This window comes from Schistocerca gregaria, chromosome 9 (genome assembly GCF_023897955.1).
Source record: "Schistocerca gregaria isolate iqSchGreg1 chromosome 9, iqSchGreg1.2, whole genome shotgun sequence".
NCBI lineage: Eukaryota > Metazoa > Arthropoda > Insecta > Orthoptera > Acrididae > Schistocerca > Schistocerca gregaria.
In genome coordinates this window covers 52,913,886-52,934,694 of record NC_064928.1, presented here as the reverse complement: position 1 = coordinate 52,934,694, position 20,809 = coordinate 52,913,886, and positions in this window count along the sequence as shown.

Genomic DNA, 20,809 nt, shown 5'->3' with positions numbered 1-20,809 from the left:
CTGGTCTTCCAGGGAACGATCAAAGCGAAGACTGTTTGAAACATTACCCCCATGGAAAAAACTGCGCATGGTGAGTGTTGTATTCAATCCCGATGCAATTTCTGTGTTTCATCAACACTTTTAAGGTCCACAGATTACAGAATGACTCCAGATGTGCATCGGAAACTACTGCTGGTCTTGCAGGGAACGATCAAAGCGTAGACAGTTTGAGACATTACTCCCATGGAGGAAAGTGCGCATGGAGACTGCTGTATTCCATCCCGATGCAATTTCTGTGTGTCATCAACACATTGAAGGTCCACAGATTACAGAATGCCTCAAGATGTGCATCGGAAACTACTACTGGTCTTCCAGGGAACGATCAAAGTGTAGACTGTTTGAGACAATACTCCCATGGATGAAAGTAGGCATGGTGACTGTTGTGTTCAATCCCGATGCAATTTCTGTGTTTCATCACCACTCTGATAGTCCACAGATTACAGAATGCCTCCAGATGTGAATCGGAAACTACTACTGGACTTCCAGGGAACCATCAAAGCGTAGACTGTTTGAGACATTACTCCCATGGAGGAAAGTGCGCATGGTGACTGTTGTATTCAATCCAGATGCAATTTCTTTGTTTCATTAACGCTCAGATTGTCCTCTGTTTACAGAATGCCTCCAGATTGGCATCGTAAACTACTACCCGTCTTCCAGGGAACGATCAAAGCGTAAACTCTTTGAGACATTACACCCATGGGGGAATGTGCGCATGGTGACTGCTATATTCAATCCCGATGCAATTTCTGTGTTTCGTCAAGACTCTGATAGTCCACAGATTACAGAATGCCTCCAAATGTGCATCGGAAACTATTATAATGACTTCCAGAGAACGATCAAAGGGTAGACTGTATGCGACATTACTCCCATTGAGGAAAGTGGGCATGGAGACTGTTGTATTCAAACCCGATGCAATTTCTGTGTTTCATCAAGGCTCTGATAGTCCACAGATTACAGAATGCTACCAGATGTGGATCGGAAAATACTACTGGTCTTCCATGGAACGATCAAAGCGTAGACTGTTTGAGACATTACTCCCATGGAGAAAAGTGCGCATGGTGACTGTTGTATTTAATCACGATGCAATTTCTGTGATTCAACACTCTGATAGTCCACAGATTACAGAATGCCTCCAGATGTGCATCGGAAACTACAACTGGTCTTTCAGGGAACGATCAAAGCGTAGACTGTTTGGGACATTACTCCCATGAAGGAAAGTGCGCATGATGTCTGTTGTATTCAATCCCGATGCAATTTCTGTGTTTCATCGACAATCTGTTAGTCCACAGATTGCAGAATGCCTCCAGATGTTAATCGGAAACTACTACTGGTCTCCCAGTTAACGATCAAAGCGTAGACAGTTTGAGACATTACTCCCATGGAGGAAAGTGCGCATGGTGACTGTTGTATTCAATCCCGATGCAATTTCTGTGTTTCATTAACACTCAGATTTTCCACGGATTACACGATGCCTCCAGATGTGCATCGGAAACTACTACTGGTCTTCCAGGGAACGATCCAAGCGTACTTTGTTTGCGACATTACTCCCATGGAGGAAAGTGGGCATGGTAACTGTTGTATTCAATCCCGATGCAATATCTGTGTTTCATAAACACATTGAAGGACCACAGATTACAGAATGCCTCCAGATGTGCATCGAAATCTACTACTGGTCTTCCAGGGAACGATCAAAGCGTACTCTGTTTGAGACAATACTCCCATGGAGGAAAGTGCGCATGGTGACTGTTGTATTCAATCCCGATGCAATTTCTGTGTTTCATCAACACTCTGATAATCCACAAATTACAGAATGCCTCCAGATGTGAATCGGAAACAACTACTGGTCTTCCAGGGAACCATCAAAGCGTAGACTGTTTGAGACATTACTCCCATGGAGGAAAGTGGGCATGGTGACTGTTGTATTCAATCCCGAAGCAATTTCTGTGTTTCAATAACACTCAGATTGTCCACAGATTACAGAATGTCTCCAAATGTGCATCGGAAACTATTATAATGACTTCCAGAGAACGATCAAAGCGTAGACTGTTTGAGACATTACTGTCATGGAGGAAATTGCGCATGGCGATTGTTGTATTCAATCCCGATGCAATTTCTGTGTTTCATCAACACTCTGATAGTCCACAGATTACAGAATGCCTCCAGATGTGAATCGGAAACAACTACTGGTCTTCCAGGGAACCATCAAAGCGTAGACCGTTTGAGACATTACTCCCATGGAGGAAAGTGGGCATGGTGACTGTTGTATTCAATCCCGATGCAATTTCTTTGTTTCATTAACACTCAGATTGTCCACAGATTACACGATGCCTCCAGATGTGCATCGGAAACTACTACTGGTCTTCCAGGGAACGATCAAAGCGTAGACTGTTTGCGACATTACTCCCATGGAGGAAAGTGGGCATGGTGACTGTTGTATTCAATACCGTTGCAATTTCTGTGTTTCATCCACACTCTCATAGTCCACAAATTACAGAATGCCTCCAGATGTGCATCGGAAACTACTACCTGTCTTCCAGGGAACGATCAAAGCGTAAACTGTTTGAGACATTACATCCATGGAGGAAAGTGCGCATGGTGACTGTTGTATTCAATCCCGATGCAATTTCTTTGTTTCATCAACACTCTGATAGTCCACAGATTACAGAATGCCTCCAGATGTGAATCGGAAACTACTACTGGTCTTCCAGGGAACCATCAAAGCGTAGACTGTGTGAGACATTACTCCCATGGAGAAAAGTGCGCTTGGTGACTGTTGTATTTAATCACGATGCAATTTCTGTGATTCAGCACTCTGATAGTCCACAGATTACAGAATGCCTCCAGATGTGCATCGGAAACTACAACTGGTCTTCCAGGGAACGATCAAAGCGTAGACTGTTTGGGACATTACTCCCATGAAGGAATGTGCGCATGATGTCTGTTGTATTCAATCCCGATGCAATTTCTGTGTTTCATCAACACTCTGTTAGTCCACAGATTGCAGAATGCCTCCAGATGTGAATCGGAAACTACTACTGGTCTTCCAGTTAACGATCAAAGCGTAGACAGTTTGAGACATTACTCCCATGGAAGAAAGTGCGCATGGTGACTGTTGTATTCCATCCCGATGCAATATCTGTGTTCCATAAACACATTGAAGGACCACAGATTACAGAATGCCTCCAGATGTGCATCGGAAACTACTACTGGTCTTCCAGGGAACGATCAAAGCGTACACTGTTTGAGACAATACTCCCATGGAGGAAAGTGCGCATGGTGACTGTTGTATTCAATCCCGATGCAATTTCAGTGTTTCATCAACACTCTGATAGTCCACAGATTACAGAATGCCTCCAGATGTGAATCGGGAACTACTACTGGTTTTCCAGGGAACCATCAAAGCGTAGACTGTTTGAGACATTACTCCCATGGAGGAAAGTGGGCATGGTGACTGTTGTATTCAATCCCGATGCAATTTCTGTGTTTCATTAACACTCAGATTTTCCACGGATTACACGATGCCTCCAGATGTGCATCGGAAACTACTACTGGTCTTCCAGGGAACGATCCAAGCGTACTCTGTTTGCGACATTACTCCCATGGAGGAAAGTGGGCATGGTAACTGTTGTATTCAATCCCGATGCAATTTCTGTGTTTCATCAACACTCTGATAGTCCACAAATTACAGAATGCCTCCAGATGTGAATCGGAAACAACTACTGGTCTTCCAGGGAACCATCAAAGCGTAGACTGTTTGAGACATTACTCCCATGGAGGAAAGTTGGCATGGTGACTGTTGTATTCAATCCCGAAGCAATTTCTGTGTTTCAATAACACTCAGATTGTCCACAGATTACAGAATGTCTCCAAATGTGCATCGGAAACTATTATAATGACTTCCAGAGAACGATCAAAGCGTAGACTGTTTGAGACATTACTGTCATGGAGGAAAGTGCGCATGGTGATTGTTGTATTCAATCCCGATGCAATTTCTGTGTTTCATCAACACTCTGATAGTCCACAGATTACAGAATGCCTCCAGATGTGAATCGGAAACAACTACTGGTCTTCCAGGGAACCATCAAAGCGTAGACCGTTTGAGACATTACTCCCATGGAGGAAAGTGGGCATGGTGACTGTTGTATTCAATCCCGATGCAATTTCTTTGTTTCATTAACACTCAGATTGTCCACAGATTACACGATGCCTCCAGATGTGCATCGGAAACTACTACTGGTCTTCCAGGGAACGATCAAAGCGTAGACTGTTTGCGACATTACTCCCATGGAGGAAAGTGGGCATGGTGACTGTTGTATTCAATACCGTTGCAATTTCTGTGTTTCATCCACACTCTGATAGTCCACAAATTACAGAATGCCTCCAGATGTGCATCGGAAACAACTACTGGTCTTCCAGGGAACCATCAAAGCGTAGACTGTTTGAGACATTACTCCCATGGAGGAAAGTGGGCATGGTGACTGTTGTATTCAATCCCGATGCAATTTCTGTGTTTCATCAACACTCTGATAGTCCACAATTTACAGAATGTCTCCAAATGTGCATCGGAAACTATTATAATGACTTCCAGAGAACGATCAAAGCGTAGACTGATTGAGACATTACTGTCATGGAGGAAAGTGCGCATGGTGATTGTTGTATTCAATCCCGATGCAATTTCTGTGTTTCATCAACACTCTGATAGTCCACAGATTACAGAATGCCTCCAGATGTGAATCGGAAACTACTACTGGTCTTCCAGGGAACCATCAAAGCGTAGACTGTTTGAGACATTACTCCCATGGAGAAAAGTGCGCTTGGTGACTGTTGTATTTAATCACGATGCAATTTCTGTGATTCAGCACTCTGATAGTCCACAGATTACAGAATGCCTCCAGATGTGCATCGGAAACTACAACTGGTCTTCCAGGGAACGATCAAAGCGTAGACTGTTTGGGACATTACTCCCATGAAGGAATGTGCGCATGATGTCTGTTGTATTCAATCCCGATGCAATTTCTGTGTTTCATCAACACTCGGTTAGTCCACAGATTGCAGAATGCCTCCAGATGTGAATCGGAAACTACTACTGGTCTTCCAGTTAACGATCAAAGCGTAGACAGTTTGAGACATTACTCCCATGGAAGAAAGTGCGCATGGTGACTGTTGTATTCCATCCCGATGCAATATCTGTGTTCCATAAACACATTGAAGGACCACAGATTACAGAATGCCTCCAGATGTGCATCGGAAACTACTACTGGTCTTCCAGGGAACGATCAAAGCGTACACTGTTTGAGACAATACTCCCATGGAGGAAAGTGCGCATGGTGACTGTTGTATTCAATCCCGATGCAATTTCAGTGTTTCATCAACACTCTGATAGTCCACAGATTACAGAATGCCTCCAGATGTGAATCGGGAACTACTACTGGTTTTCCAGGGAACCATCGAAGCGTCGACTGTTTGAGACATTACTCCCATGGAGGAAAGTGGGCATGGTGACTGTTGTATTCAATCCCGATGCAATTTCTGTGTTTCATTAACACTCAGATTTTCCACGGATTACACGATGCCTCCAGATGTGCATCGGAAACTACTACTGGTCTTCCAGGGAACGATCCAAGCGTAGACTGTTTGCGACATTACTCCCATGGAGGAAAGTGGGCATGATGACTGTTGTATTCAATCCCGATGCAATGTCTGTGTTTAATCCACACTCTGATAGTCCACAGATTACAGAATGCCTCCATATGTGCATCGGAAACTACTACCTGTCTTCCAGGGAACGATCAAACCGTAGACCGTTTGAGACATTACTCACATGCAGGAAAGTACGCAAGGTGACTGTTGTTTTCAATCCCGATGCAATTTCTGTGTTTCATCATCACTGTAAAGTCCACAGATTACAGAATGCCTCCAGATGTGCATCGGAAACTACTACTGGTCTTCCAGGGCACGATCAAAGCGTAGACAGTTTTCAACATTACTCCCATGGAGGAAAGTGCGCATGGTGACTCTTGTATTCATTCCCGAAGCAATATCTGTGTTTCATCAAGATTCTGATAGTCCACAGATTACAGAATGCCTCCAGATGTGCATCGAAAACTACTACTGGTCTTCCAGGGAACGATCAAAGGGTAAACTCTTTGAGAAATTATTCACATGGAGGAAAGTGCGCATCGTGACTGTTGTATTCAATCCCGATGCAATTTCTGTGTTTCATTAACACTCAGATTGTCCACAGATTACACGATGCCTCCAGATGTGCATCGGAAACCACTACTGGTCTTCCAGGGAACGATCAAAGCGTAGACTGTTTGCGACATTACTCCCATGGAGGAAAGTGGGCATGGTGACTGTTGTATTCAATCCCGATGCAATTTCTGTGTTTCATCCACACCCTGATAGTCCACAGATTACAGAATGCCTCCAGATGTGCATCGGAAACTACTACCTGTCTTCCAGGGAACGATCAAAGCGTAAACTGTTTGAGACATTACACCCATGGAGGAAAGTGCGCATGGTGACTGTTGTATTCAATCCCGATGCAATTTATGTGTTTCGTCAAGACTCTGATAGTCCACAGATTACAGAACGACTCCAGATGTGCATCGGAAACTACAACTGGTCTTCCAGGGAACGATCAAATCGTAGACCGTTTGAGACATTACTCACATGGAGGAAAGTGCGCATGGTGACTGTTGTTTTAAATCCCGATGCAATTTCTGTGTTTATCAACACTTTGAAGGTCCACAGATTACAGAATGCCTCCAGATGTGCATCGGAAACAACAACTGGTCTTCCAGGGAACAATCAAAGCGTAGACTTTTTGGGACATTACTCCCATGAAGGAAAGTGCGCATGATGTCTGTTGTATTCAATCCCGATGCAATTTCTGTGTTTCATCAACACTCTGTTAGTCCACAGATTGCAGAATGCCTCCAGATGTGAATCGGAAACTACTACTGGTCTTCCAGTTAACGATCAAAGCGTAGACAGTTTGAGACATTACTCCCATGGAGGAAAGTGCGCATGGTGACTGTTGTATTCCATCCGGATGCAATATCTGTGTTTCATAAACACATTGAAGGACCACAGATTACAGAATGCCTCCAGATGTGCATCGGAAACTACTACTGGTCTTCCAGGGAACGATCAAAGCGTACACTGTTTGAGACAATACTCCCATGGAGGAAAGTGCGCATGGTGACTGTTGTATTCAATCCCGATGCAATTTCTGTGTTTCATCAACACTCTGATAGTCCACAGATTACAGAATGCCTCCAGATGTGAATCGGAAACTACTACTGGTCTTCCAGTAAACGATCAAAGCGTAGACAGTTTGCGACATTAGTCCCATGGAGGAATGTGGGCATGGTGACTGTTGTATTCAATCCCGATGCAATTTCTGAGTTTCATCAACACTCAGATAGTCCACAGATTACAGAATGCCTCCAGATGTGCATCGGAAACTACTACTGGTCTTCCAGGGAACGATCAAAGCGTAGACTGTTTGCGACATTGCTCCCATGGAGGAAAGTGGGCATGGTGACTGTTGTATTCAACCGCGATGCAATTTCTGTGTTTCATCAAGACTCTGATGGTCCACAGATTACAGAATGCCTCCAGATGTGCATCTGAAAATACTACTGGTCTTCCAGGGAACGATCAAAGCGTCGACTGTTTGAGTCATTACTCCCATGGAGAAAAGTGCGCATGGTGACTGTTGTATTCAATGACGATGCAATTTCTGTGCTTCATCAGCGCTTTAAACTTCCACAGATTACAGAATGCCTCAAGATGTGCATCGGAAACTACTACTGGTCCTCCAGTTAAAGATCAAAGCGTAGAACGTTTTGAGACATTACTCCCATGGAGGAAAGTGCTCATGGTGACTCTTGTATTCCATCCCGATGCAATTTCTGTGTTTCATCAACACATTGAAGGTCCACAGATTACAGAATACCTCCAGATGTGCATCGGAAACTACTACTGGTCTTCCTGGGAACCATCAAAGCGTAGACTGTTTGAGAAATTACTCCCATGGAGGAAAGTGCGCCTGGTGACTGTTGTATTCAATCCCGATGCAATTTCTGTGTTTCATCAAGACTCTGATAGTCCACAGATTACAGAATGCCTCAAGATGTGCATCGGAAACTACTACTGGTCTTCCAGTTAACGATCAAAGCGTAGAACGTTTTGAGACATTACTCCCATGGAGGAAAGTGCTCATGATGACTGTTGTATTCCATCGCGATGCAATTTCTGTGTTTCATCAACACATTGAAGGTCCACAGATTACAGAATACCTCCAGATGTGAATCGGAAACTACTACTGGTCTTCCAGGGAACCATCAAAGCGTAGACTGTTTGAGACATTACTCCCATGGAGAAAAGTGCGCTTGGTGACTGTTGTATTTAATCACGATGCAATTTCTGTGATTCAGCACTCTGATAGTCCACAGATTACAGAATGCCTCCATATGTGCATCGGAAACTATTATAATGACTTCCACAGAACGATCAAAGCGTATACTGTTTGAGACATTACTGTCATGGAGGAAAGTGCGCATGGTGATTGTTGTATTCAATCCCGATGCAATTTCTTTGTTTCATCAACACTCTGATAGTCCACAGATTACAGAATGCCTCCAGATGTGAATCGGGAACTACTACTGGTTTTCCAGGGAACCATCAAAGCGTAGACTGTTTGAGACATTACTCCCATGGAGGAAAGTGGGCATGGTGACTGTTGTATTCAATCCCGATGCAATTTCTGTGTTTCATCAACACTCTGATAGTCCACAAATTACAGAATGCCTCCAGATGTGAATCGGAAACAACTACTGGTCTTCCAGGGAACCATCAAAGCGTAGACTGTTTGAGACATTACTCCCATGGAGGAAAGTGGGCATGGTGACTGTTGTATTCAATCCCGAAGCAATTTCTGTGTTTCAATAACACTCAGATTGTCCACAGATTACAGAATGTCTCCAAATGTGCATCGGAAACTATTATAATGACTTCCAGAGAACGATCAAAGCGTAGACTGTTTGAGACATTACTGTCATGGAGGAAAGTGCGCATGGTGATTGTTGTATTCAATCCCGATGCAATTTCTGTGTTTCATCAACACTCTGATAGTCCACAGATTACAGAATGCCTCCAGATGTGAATCGGAAACAACTACTGGTCTTCCAGGGAACCATCAAAGCGTAGACCGTTTGAGACATTACTCCCATGGAGGAAAGTGGGCATGGTGACTGTTGTATTCAATCCCGATGCAATTTCTTTGTTTCATTAACACTCAGATTGTCCACAGATTACACGATGCCTCCAGATGTGCATCGGAAACTACTACTGGTCTTCCAGGGAACGATCAAAGCGTAGACTGTTTGCGACATTACTCCCATGGAGGAAAGTGGGCATGGTGACTGTTGTATTCAATACCGTTGCAATTTCTGTGTTTCATCCACACTCTGATAGTCCACAAATTACAGAATGCCTCCAGATGTGCATCGAAAACTACTACCTGTATTCCAGGGAACGATCAAAGCGTAAACTGTTTGAGACATTACATCCATGGAGGAAAGTGCGCATGGTGACTGTTGTATTCAATCCCGATGCAATTTCTGTGTTTCATCAACACTCTGATAGTCCACAGATTACAGAATGCCTCCAGATGTGAATCGGAAACTACTACTGGTCTTCCAGGGAACCATCAAAGCGTAGACTGTTTGAGACATTACTCCCATGGAGAAAAGTGCGCTTGGTGACTGTTGTATTTAATCACGATGCAATTTCTGTGATTCAGCACTCTGATAGTCCACAGATTACAGAATGCCTCCAGATATGCATCGGAAACTACAACTGGTCTTCCACGGAACGATCAAAGCGTAGACTGTTTGGGACATTACTCCCATGAAGGAATGTGCGCATGACGTCTGTTGTATTCAATCCCGATGCAATTTCTGTGTTTCATCAAAACTCTGTTAGTCCACAGATTGCAGAATGCCTCCAGATGTGAATCGGAAACTACTACTGGTCTTCCAGTTAACGATCAAAGCGTAGACAGTTTGAGACATTACTCCCATGGAAGAAAGTGCGCATGGTGACTGTTGTATTCCATCCCGATGCAATATCTGTGTTCCATAAACACATTGAAGGACCACAGATTACAGAATGCCTCCAGATGTGCATCGGAAACTACTACTGGTCTTCCAGGGAACGATCAAAGCGTACACTGTTTGAGACAATACTCCCATGGAGGAAAGTGCGCATGGTGACTGTTGTATTCAATCCCGATGCAATTTCAGTGTTTCATCAACACTCTGATAGTCCACAGATTACAGAATGCCTCCAGATGTGAATCGGGAACTACTACTGGTTTTCCAGGGAACCATCAAAGCGTAGACTGTTTGAGACATTACTCCCATGGAGGAAAGTGGGCATGGTGACTGTTGTATTCAATCCCGATGCAATTTCTGTGTTTCATTAACACTCAGATTTTCCACGGATTACACGATGCCTCCAGATGTGCATCGGAAACTACTACTGGTCTTCCAGGGAACGATCCAAGCGTAGACTGTTTGCGACATTACTCCCATGGAGGAAAGTGGGCATGGTGACTGTTGTATTCAATCCCGATGCAATGTCTGTGTTTAATCCACACTCTGATAGTCCACAGATTACAGAATGCCTCCATATGTGCATCGGAAACTACTACCTGTCTTCCAGGGAACGATCAAACCGTAGACCGTTTGAGACATTACTCACATGCAGGAAAGTACGCAAGGTGACTGTTGTTTTCAATCCCGATGCAATTTCTGTGTTTCATCAACACTGTAAAGTCCACAGATTACAGAATGCCTCCAGATGTGCATCGGAAACTACTACTGGTCTTCCAGGGAACGATCAAATCGTAGACCGTTTGAGACATTACTCACATGGAGGAAAGTGCGCATGGTGACTGTTGTTTTAAATCCCGATGCAATTTCTGTGTTTATCAACACTTTGAAGGTCCACAGATTACAGAATGCCTCCAGATGTGCATCGGAAACAACAACTGGTCTTCCAGGGAACAATCAAAGCGTAGACTTTGTGGGACATTACTCCCATGAAGGAAAGTGCGCATGATGTCTGTTGTATTCAATCCCGATGCAATTTCTGTGTTTCATCAACACTCTGTTAGTCCACAGATTGCAGAATGCCTCCAGATGTGAATCGGAAACTACTACTGGTCTTCCAGTTAACGATCAAAGCGTAGACAGTTTGAGACATTACTCCCATGGAGGAAAGTGCGCATGGTGACTGTTGTATTCCATCCGGATGCAATATCTGTGTTTCATAAACACATTGAAGGACCACAGATTACAGAATGCCTCCAGATGTGCATCGGAAACTACTACTGGTCTTCCAGGGAACGATCAAAGCGTACACTGTTTGAGACAATACTCCCATGGAGGAAAGTGCGCATGGTGACTGTTGTATTCAATCCCGATGCAATTTCTGTGTTTCATCAACACTCTGATAGTCCACAGATTACAGAATGCCTCCAGATGTGAATCGGAAACTACTACTGGTCTTCCAGTAAACGATCAAAGCGTAGACTGTTTGCGACATTAGTCCCATGGAGGAATGTGGGCATGGTGACTGTTGTATTCAATCCCGATGCAATTTCTGAGTTTCATCAACACTCAGATAGTCCACAGATTACAGAATGCCTCCAGATGTGCATCGGAAACTACTACTGGTCTTCCAGGGAACGATCAAAGCGTAGACTGTTTGCGACATTGCTCCCATGGAGGAAAGTGGGCATGGTGACTGTTGTATTCAACCGCGATGCAATTTCTGTGTTTCATCAAGACTCTGATGGTCCACAGATTACAGAATGCCTCCAGATGTGCATCTGAAAATACTACTGGTCTTCCAGGGAACGATCAAAGCGTCGACTGTTTGAGTCATTACTCCCATGGAGAAAAGTGCGCATGGTGACTGTTGTATTCAATGACGATGCAATTTCTGTGCTTCATCAGCGCTTTGAACTTCCACATATTACAGAATGCCTCAAGATGTGCATCGGAAACTACTACTGGTCTTCCAGTTAAAGATCAAAGCGTAGAACGTTTTGAGACATTACTCCCATGGAGGAAAGTGCTCATGGTGACTCTTGTATTCCATCCCGATGCAATTTCTGTGTTTCATCAACACATTGAAGGTCCACAGATTACAGAATACCTCCAGATGTGCATCGGAAACTACTACTGGTCTTCCTGGGAACCATCAAAGCGTAGACTGTTTGAGAAATTACTCCCATGGAGGAAAGTGCGCCTGGTGACTGTTGTATTCAATCCCGATGCAATTTCTGTGTTTCATCAAGACTCTGATAGTCCACAGATTACAGAATGCCTCCAGATGTGCATCTGAAGATACTACTGGTCTTCCAGGGAACGATCAAAGCGTAGACTGTTTGAGTCATTACTCCCATGGAGAAAAGTGCGCATGGTGACTGTTGTATTCAATGACGATGCAATTTCTGTGCTTCATCAACAATTTGAACTTCCACAGATTACAGAATGCCTCAAGATGTGCATCGGAAACTACTACTGGTCTTCCAGTTAACGATCAAAGCGTAGAACGTTTTGAGACATTACTCCCATGGAGGAAAGTGCTCATGATGACTGTTGTATTCCATCGCGATGCAATTTCTGTGTTTCATCAACACATTGAAGGTCCACAGATTACAGAATACCTCCAGATGTGAATCGGAAACTACTACTGGTCTTCCAGGGAACCATCAAAGCGTAGACTGTTTGAGACATTACTCCCATGGAGAAAAGTGCGCTTGGTGACTGTTGTATTTAATCACGATGCAATTTCTGTGATTCAGCACTCTGATAGTCCACAGATTACAGAATGCCTCCATATGTGCATCGGAAACTATTATAATGACTTCCACAGAACGATCAAAGCGTATACTGTTTGAGACATTACTGTCATGGAGGAAAGTGCGCATGGTGATTGTTGTATTCAATCCCGATGCAATTTCTTTGTTTCATCAACACTCTGATAGTCCACAGATTACAGAATGCCTCCAGATGTGAATCGGAAACTACTACTGGTCTTCCAGGGAACGATCAAAGCGTAGTCAGTTTGAGACATTATTCCAATGGAGGAAAGTGCGCATGGTGTCTGTTGTATTCCATCCCGACGCAATTTCTTTGTTTCATTAACACTCAGATTGTGATCTGTTTACAGAATGCCTCCCGATGTGCATCGGAAACTACTACTGGTCTTCCAGGGAACGATCAAAGCGTAGATTCTTTGCCACATTACTCCCATGGAGGAAAGTGGGCTTGGTGTCTGTTGTATTCAATCCTGATGCAATTTCTGTGTTTCATCAACACTCTGATAGTCCACAGATTACAGAATGCCTCCAGATTTGCATCGTAAACTACTACTCGTCTTCCAGGGAACGATCAAAGCGTAAACTGTTTGAGACATTACACCCATGGAGGAATGTGCGCATGGTGACTGTTGTATTCAATCCCGATGCAATTTCTGTGTTTCGTCAAGACTCTGATAGTCCACAGATTACAGAATACTACAAGATGTGCATCGGGAAATACTACTGGTCTTCCATGGAACGATCAAAGCGTAGACTGTTTCAGACATTACTCACATGGAGAAAAGTGCACATGGTGACTGTTGTATTTAATCACGATGCAATTTCTGTGATTCAACACTCTGATAGTCCACAGATTACAGAATGCCTCCAGATGTGCATCGGAAACTACAACTGGTCTTCCAGGGAACGATCAAAGCGTAGACTGTTTGGGACATTACTCCCATGAAGGAAAGTGCGCATGATGTCTGTTGTATTCAATCCCGAGGCAATTTCTGTGTTTCATCAACCCTCTGTTAGCCCACAGATTGCAGAGTGCCTCCAGATGTGAATCGGAAACTACTACTGGTCTTCCAGTTAACGATCAAAAACGCAGACAGTTTGAGACATTACTCCCATGGAAGAAAGTGCGCTTGATGACTGTTGTATTCCATCCCGATGCAATATCTGTGTTTCATAAACACATTGAAGGACCACAGATTACAGAATGCCTCCAGATGTGCATCGGAAACTACTACTGGTCTTCCAGGGAACGATCAAAGCGTACACTGTTTGAGACAATACTCCCATGGAGGAAAGTGCGCATGGTGACTGTTGAATTCAATCCCGATGCAATTTCTGTGTTTCGTCAAGACTCTGATAGTCCACAGATTACAGAATGACTCCAGATGTGCATCGGAATCTACTACTGGTCTTCCATTGAACGATCAAATCGGAGACCGTTTGAGACATTACTCACATGGAGGAAAGTGCGCATGGTGACTGTTGTATTCAATCCAATGCAATTTCTTTGTTTCATTAACGCTCAGATTGTCCACTGTTTACAGAATGCCTCCAGATGTGCATCGGAAACTACTACTGGTCTTCCAGGGAACGATCAAAGCGTAGATTCTTTGCGACATTACTCCCATGGTGGAAAGTGGGCTTGGTGTCTGTTGTATTCAACCCTGATGCAATTTCTGTGTTTCATCAACACTCTGATAGTCCACAGATTACAGAATGCCTCCAGATTTGCATCGTAAACTACTATTCGTCTTCCAGGGAACGATCAAAGCGTAAACTGTTTGAGACATTACACCCATGGAGGAAAGTGCGCATGGTGATTGTTGTATTCAATCCCGATGCAATTTCTATGTTTCATCAACACTCTGATAGTCCACAGGATACAGAATGCCTCCAGATGTGAATCGGAAACTACTACTGGTCTTCCAGTTAACGATCAGAGCGTAGACAGTTTGAGACATTACTCCCATGGAGGAAAGTGCGCATGGTGACTGTTGTATTCCATCCCGACGCAATTTCTTTGTTTCATTAACACTCAGATTGACCACTGTTTACAGAATGCCTCCAGATGTGCATCGGAAACTACTACTGGTCTTCCAGGGAACGATCAAAGCGTAGATTCTTTGCGACATTACTCCCATGGTGGAAAGTGGGCTTGGTGTCTGTTGTATTCAACCCTGATGCAATTTCTGTGTTTCATCAACACTCTGATAGTCCACAGATTACAGAATGCCTCCAGATTTGCATCGTAAACTACTATTCGTCTTCCAGGGAACGATCAAAGCGTAAACTGTTTGAGACATTACACCCATGGAGGAAAGTGCGCATGGTGACTGTTGTATTCCATCCCAATGCAATATCTGTGTTTCATAAGCACATTGAAGGACCACAGATTACAGAATGCCTCCAGATGTGCATCGGAAAATACTACTGGTCTTCCAGGGAACGATCAAAGCGTAGCCCGTTTGAGACATTACACCCATGGAGAAAAGTGCGCATGGTGACTGTTGTATTTAATCACGATGCAATTACTGTGATTCAACACTCTGATAGTCCACAGATTACAGAATGCCTCCAGATGTGCATCGGAAACTACTACTGGTCTTCCAGGGAACGATCAAAGCGTAAACTGTTTGAGACATTACACCCATGGAGGAAAGTGCGTATGGTGACTGTTCTATTCAATCACGATGCAATTTCTGTGTTTCGTCAAGACTCTGATAGTCCACAGATTACAGAATGACTCCAGATGTGCATCGGAAACTACTACTGGTCTTCCATTGAACGATCAAATCGTAGACCGTTTGACACATTACTCACATGAAGGAAAGTGCGAATGGTGACTGTTGTATTCAATCCCGATGCAATTTCTGTGTTTCATCAACACTTTTAAGGTCCACAGATTACAGAATGCCTCCAGATGTGCATCGGAAACTACTACTGGTCTTCCAGGGAACGATCAAAGCGTAGACAGTTTTAAACATTACTCCCATGGAGGAAAGTGCGCATGGTGACTCTTGTATTCAATCCCGATGCAATATCTGAGTTTCATCAAGACTCTCATAGTCCACAGATTACAGAATGACTCCAGATGTACATCGGAAACTACTACTGGTCTTCCAGGGAACGATCAAATTGCAGACCGTTTGAGACATTACTCACATGGAGGAAAGTGCGTATGGTGACTGTTGTATTCAATCCCGTTGCAATTTCTGTGTTTCATCAACACTTTTAAGGTCCACAGATTACAGAATGCCTCCAGATGTGCATCGGTAACTACTACTGGTCTTCCAACGAACTATCAATGCGTAGACAGTTATAAACATTACTCCCATGGAGGAAAGTGGGCATGGTGACTGTTGTATTACATCTCGATGCAATTTCTGTGTTTATCAAAACTTTGAAGGTCCACAGATTACAGAATGTCTCCACATGTGCATCGGAAACTACTACTGGTCTTCCAGTTAACGATCAAAGCGTAGACCGTTTGAGACATTACTCACATGGAGGAAAGTGCTCATGGTGACTGCTGTATTCCATCCCGATGCAATTTCTGTGTTTCATCAAGACTCTGATAGTCCACAGATTACAGAATGCCTCCAGATGTGCATCGGAAAATACTACTGGTCTTCCAGGGAACGATCAAAGCGTAGACTGTTTGAGACATTACTCCCATGGAGAAAACTGCGCATGGTGAGTGTTGTATTCAATGACGATGCAATTTCTGTGCTTCATCAACACTTTGAAGGTCCACAGATTACAGAATGCTTCAAGATGGGCATCGGATACTACTACTGGTCTTCCTGTTAACGATCAGAGCGTAGACAGTTTGAGACATTACTCCCATGGAGGAAAGTGCGCATGGTGACTGCTGTATTCCATCCCGATGCAATTTCTGTGTGTCATCAACACATTGAAGGTCCACAGATTACAGAATGCCTCCAGATGTGCATCGGAAATTACTACTGGTCTTCCAGGGAACGATCAAATCGTAGACTGTTTGAGACAATACTCCCATGGAGGAAAGTGGGCTTGGTGACTGTTGTATTCATTCACGATGCAATTTCTGTGTTTCATCACCACTCTGATAGTCCACAGATTACAGAATGCCTCCAGATGTGAATCGGAAACTACTACTGGTCTTCCAGTTAACGATCAAAGCGTAGACAGTTTGAGACATTACTCCCATGGAGGAAAGTGCGCATGGTGACTGTTGTATTCCATCCCGACGCAATTTCTTTGTTTCATTAACACTCAGATTGTCCACTGTTTACAGAATGCCTCCAGATGTGCATCGGAAACTACTACTGGTCTTCCAGGGAACGATCAAAGCGTCGATTCTTTGCGGCATTACTCCCATGGAGGTAAGTGGGCTTGGTGTCTGTTGCATTCAATCCTGATGCAATTTCTGTGTTTCATCAACACTCTGATAGTCCACAGATTACAGAATGCCTCCAGAATTGCATCGTAAACTACTACTCGTCTTCCAGGGAACGATCAAAGCGTAAACTGTTTGAGACATTACACCCATGGAGGAATGTGCGCATGGTGACTGTTGTATTCAATCCCGATGCAATTTCTGTGTTTCGTCAAGACTCTGATAGTCCACAAATTACAGAATGCCTCAAAATGTGCATCGGAAACTATTATAATGACTTCCAGAGAACGATCAAAGGGTAGACTGTATGCGACATTACTCCCATTGAGGAAAGTGGGCATGGTGACTGTTGTATTCCATCCCGATGCAATATCTGTGTTTCATAAGCACATTGAAGGACCACAGATTACAGAATGCCTCCAGATGTGCATCGGAAACTACTACTGGTCTTCCAGGGAACGATCAAAGCGTACACTGTTTGAGACAATACTCCCATGGAGGAAAGTGCGCATGGTGACTGTTGTATTCAATCCCGATGCAATTTCTGTGTTTCATCAACACTCTGACAGTCCACAGATTACAGAATGCCTGCAGATGTGAATCGGAAACTACTACTGGTCTTCCAGGGAACCATCAAAGCGTAGACTGTTTGAGACATTACTCCCATGGACGAAAGTGGGCATGGTGAGTGTTGTATTCAATCCCGATGCAATTTCTGTGTTTCATTAACACTCAGATAGTCCACAGATTACAGAATGTCTCCAGATGTGCATCGGAAACTACTACCAATCTTCCAGGGAACGATCAAAGCGTAAACTGTTTGAGACATTACACCCATGGAGGAAAGTGCGCATGGTGACTGTTGTATTCAATCCCGATGCATTTTCTGTGTTCCGTCAAGACTCTGATAGTCCACAGATTACAGAATGACTCCAGATGTGCATCGGAAACTACTAGTGGTCTTCCAGGGAACGATCAAATCGTAGACCGTTTGAGACATTACTCACATGGATGAAAGTGCGCATGGTGACTGTTGTTTTCAATCCCGATGCAATTTCTGTGTTTCATCAACACTTTAAAGTCCACAGATTACAGAATGCCTCCAGATGTGCTTCGGAAACTACTACTGGTCTTCCAGGGAACGATCAAAGCGTAGATTCTTTGCGGCATTACTCCCATGGAGGTAAGTGGGCTTGGTGTCTGTTGTATTCAATCCTGATGCAATTTCTGTGTTTCATCAACACTCTGATAGTCCACAGATTACAGAATGCCTCCAGAATTGCATCGTAAACTACCACTCGTCTTCCAGGGAACGATCAAAGCGTACACTGTTTGAGACATTACACCCATGGAGGAATGTGCGCATGGTGACTGTTGTATTCAATCCCGATGCAATATCTGTGTTTCGTCAAGACTCTGATAGTCCACAGATTACAGAATGCCTCCAAATGTGCATCGGAAACTATTATAATGACTTCCAGAGAACGATCAAAGGGTAGACTGTATGCGACATTACTCCCATTGAGGAAAGTGGGCATGGTGACTGTTGTATTCCATCCCGATGCAATATCTGTGTTTCATAAGCACATTGAAGGACCACAGATTACAGAATGCCTCCAGATGTGCATCGGAAACTACTACTGGTCTTCCAGGTAACGATCAAAGCGTACACTGTTTGAGACAATACTCCCATGGAGGAAAGTGCGCATAGTGACTGTTGTATTCAATCCCGATGCAATTTCTGTGTTTCATCAACACTCTGACAGTCCACAGATTACAGAATGACTCCAGATGTGCATCGGAAACTACTACTGGTCTTCCAGGGAACGATCAAATCGTAGACCGTTTGAGACATTACTCACATGGATGAAAGTGCGCATGGTGACTGTTGTTTACAATCCCGATGCAATTTCTGTGTTTCATCAACACTTTAAAGTCCACAGATTACAAAATGCCTCCAGATGTGCATTGGAAACTACTACTGGTCTTCCAGGGAACGGACAAAGCGTAAACAGTTTGAGACATTACACCCATGGAGGAAAGTGCGCATGGTGACTGTTCTATTCAATCACGATGCAATTTCTGTGTTTCGTCAAGACTCTGATAGTCCACAGATTACAGAATGACTCCAGATGTGCATCGGAAACTACTACTGGTCTTCCAGGGAACGATCAAATCGTAGACCGTTTGAGACATTACTCACATGGAGGAAAGTGCGAATGGTGACTGTTGTATTCAATCCCGATGCAATATCTGTGTTTCATCAACACTTTTAAGGTCCACAGATTACAGAATGCCTCCAGATGTGCATCGGAAACTACTACTGGTCTTCCAACGAACGATCAAAGCGTAGACAGTTTTAAACATTACTCCCATGGAGGAAAGTGATCATGGTGACTGTTGTATTCAACCCCGATGCAATTTCTGTGTTTCATCAACACTCTGATAGTCCACAAATTACAGAATGCCTCCAGATGTGCATCGGAAACTACTACTGGTCTTGCATGGAACGATCTAAGCGTAGACAGTTTGCGACATTATCCCATGGAGGAAAGTGGGCATGGTGACTGTTGTATTCAACCCCGATACAATTTCTGTGTTTCATCAACACTCTGATAGTCCACAGATTACAGAATGCCTCCAGATGTGCATCGGAAACTACTACTGGTCTTCCAGGGAATGATCAAAGCGTAGACTGTTTGAGACATTACTCACATGGGGGAAAGTGCGCATGGTGACTGTTGTATTCAATCACGATGCAATTTCTCTGTTTCATCAACACTCTGATAGTCCACAGATTACAGAACGCCTCCCGATGTATATTAGGAACTAAAACTGGTCTTCCAGGGAACGATCAAAGCGTAGACTGTTTGAGACATTACTCCCATGGAGGAAAGTGCGCATGGTGACTGTTGTAATCAATCCCGATGCAATTTCTGTGTTTCATCAACACTTTGAAGTTCCACAGATTACAGAATGCCTCCAGATGTGCATCGGAAACTACTTCTGGTCTTCCAGGGAACGATCAAAGCGTTGACAGTTTGAGACATTACTCCCGTGGAGGAAAGTACGCATGGTGACTGTTGTATTCCATCTCGATGCAATTTCTGTGTTTATCAACACTTTGAAGGTCCACAGATTGCAGAATGCCTCCAGATGTGAATCGGAAACTACTACTGGTCTTCCAGGTAACGATCAAAGCGTTGACAGTTTTAGACATTACTCCCATGGAGGAAAGTGCGCATGGTGACTGTTGTATTCCATCCCGATGCAATATCTGTGTTTCATAAACACATTGAAGGACCACAGATTACAGAATGCCTCCAGATGTGCATCGGAAACTACTACTGGTCTTCCAGGGAACGATCAAAGCGTACACTGTTTGAGACAATACTCCAATGGAGGAAAGTGCGCATGGTGACTGTTGTATTCAATCCCGATGCAATTTCTGTGTTTCATCAACACTCTGATAGTCCACAGATTAC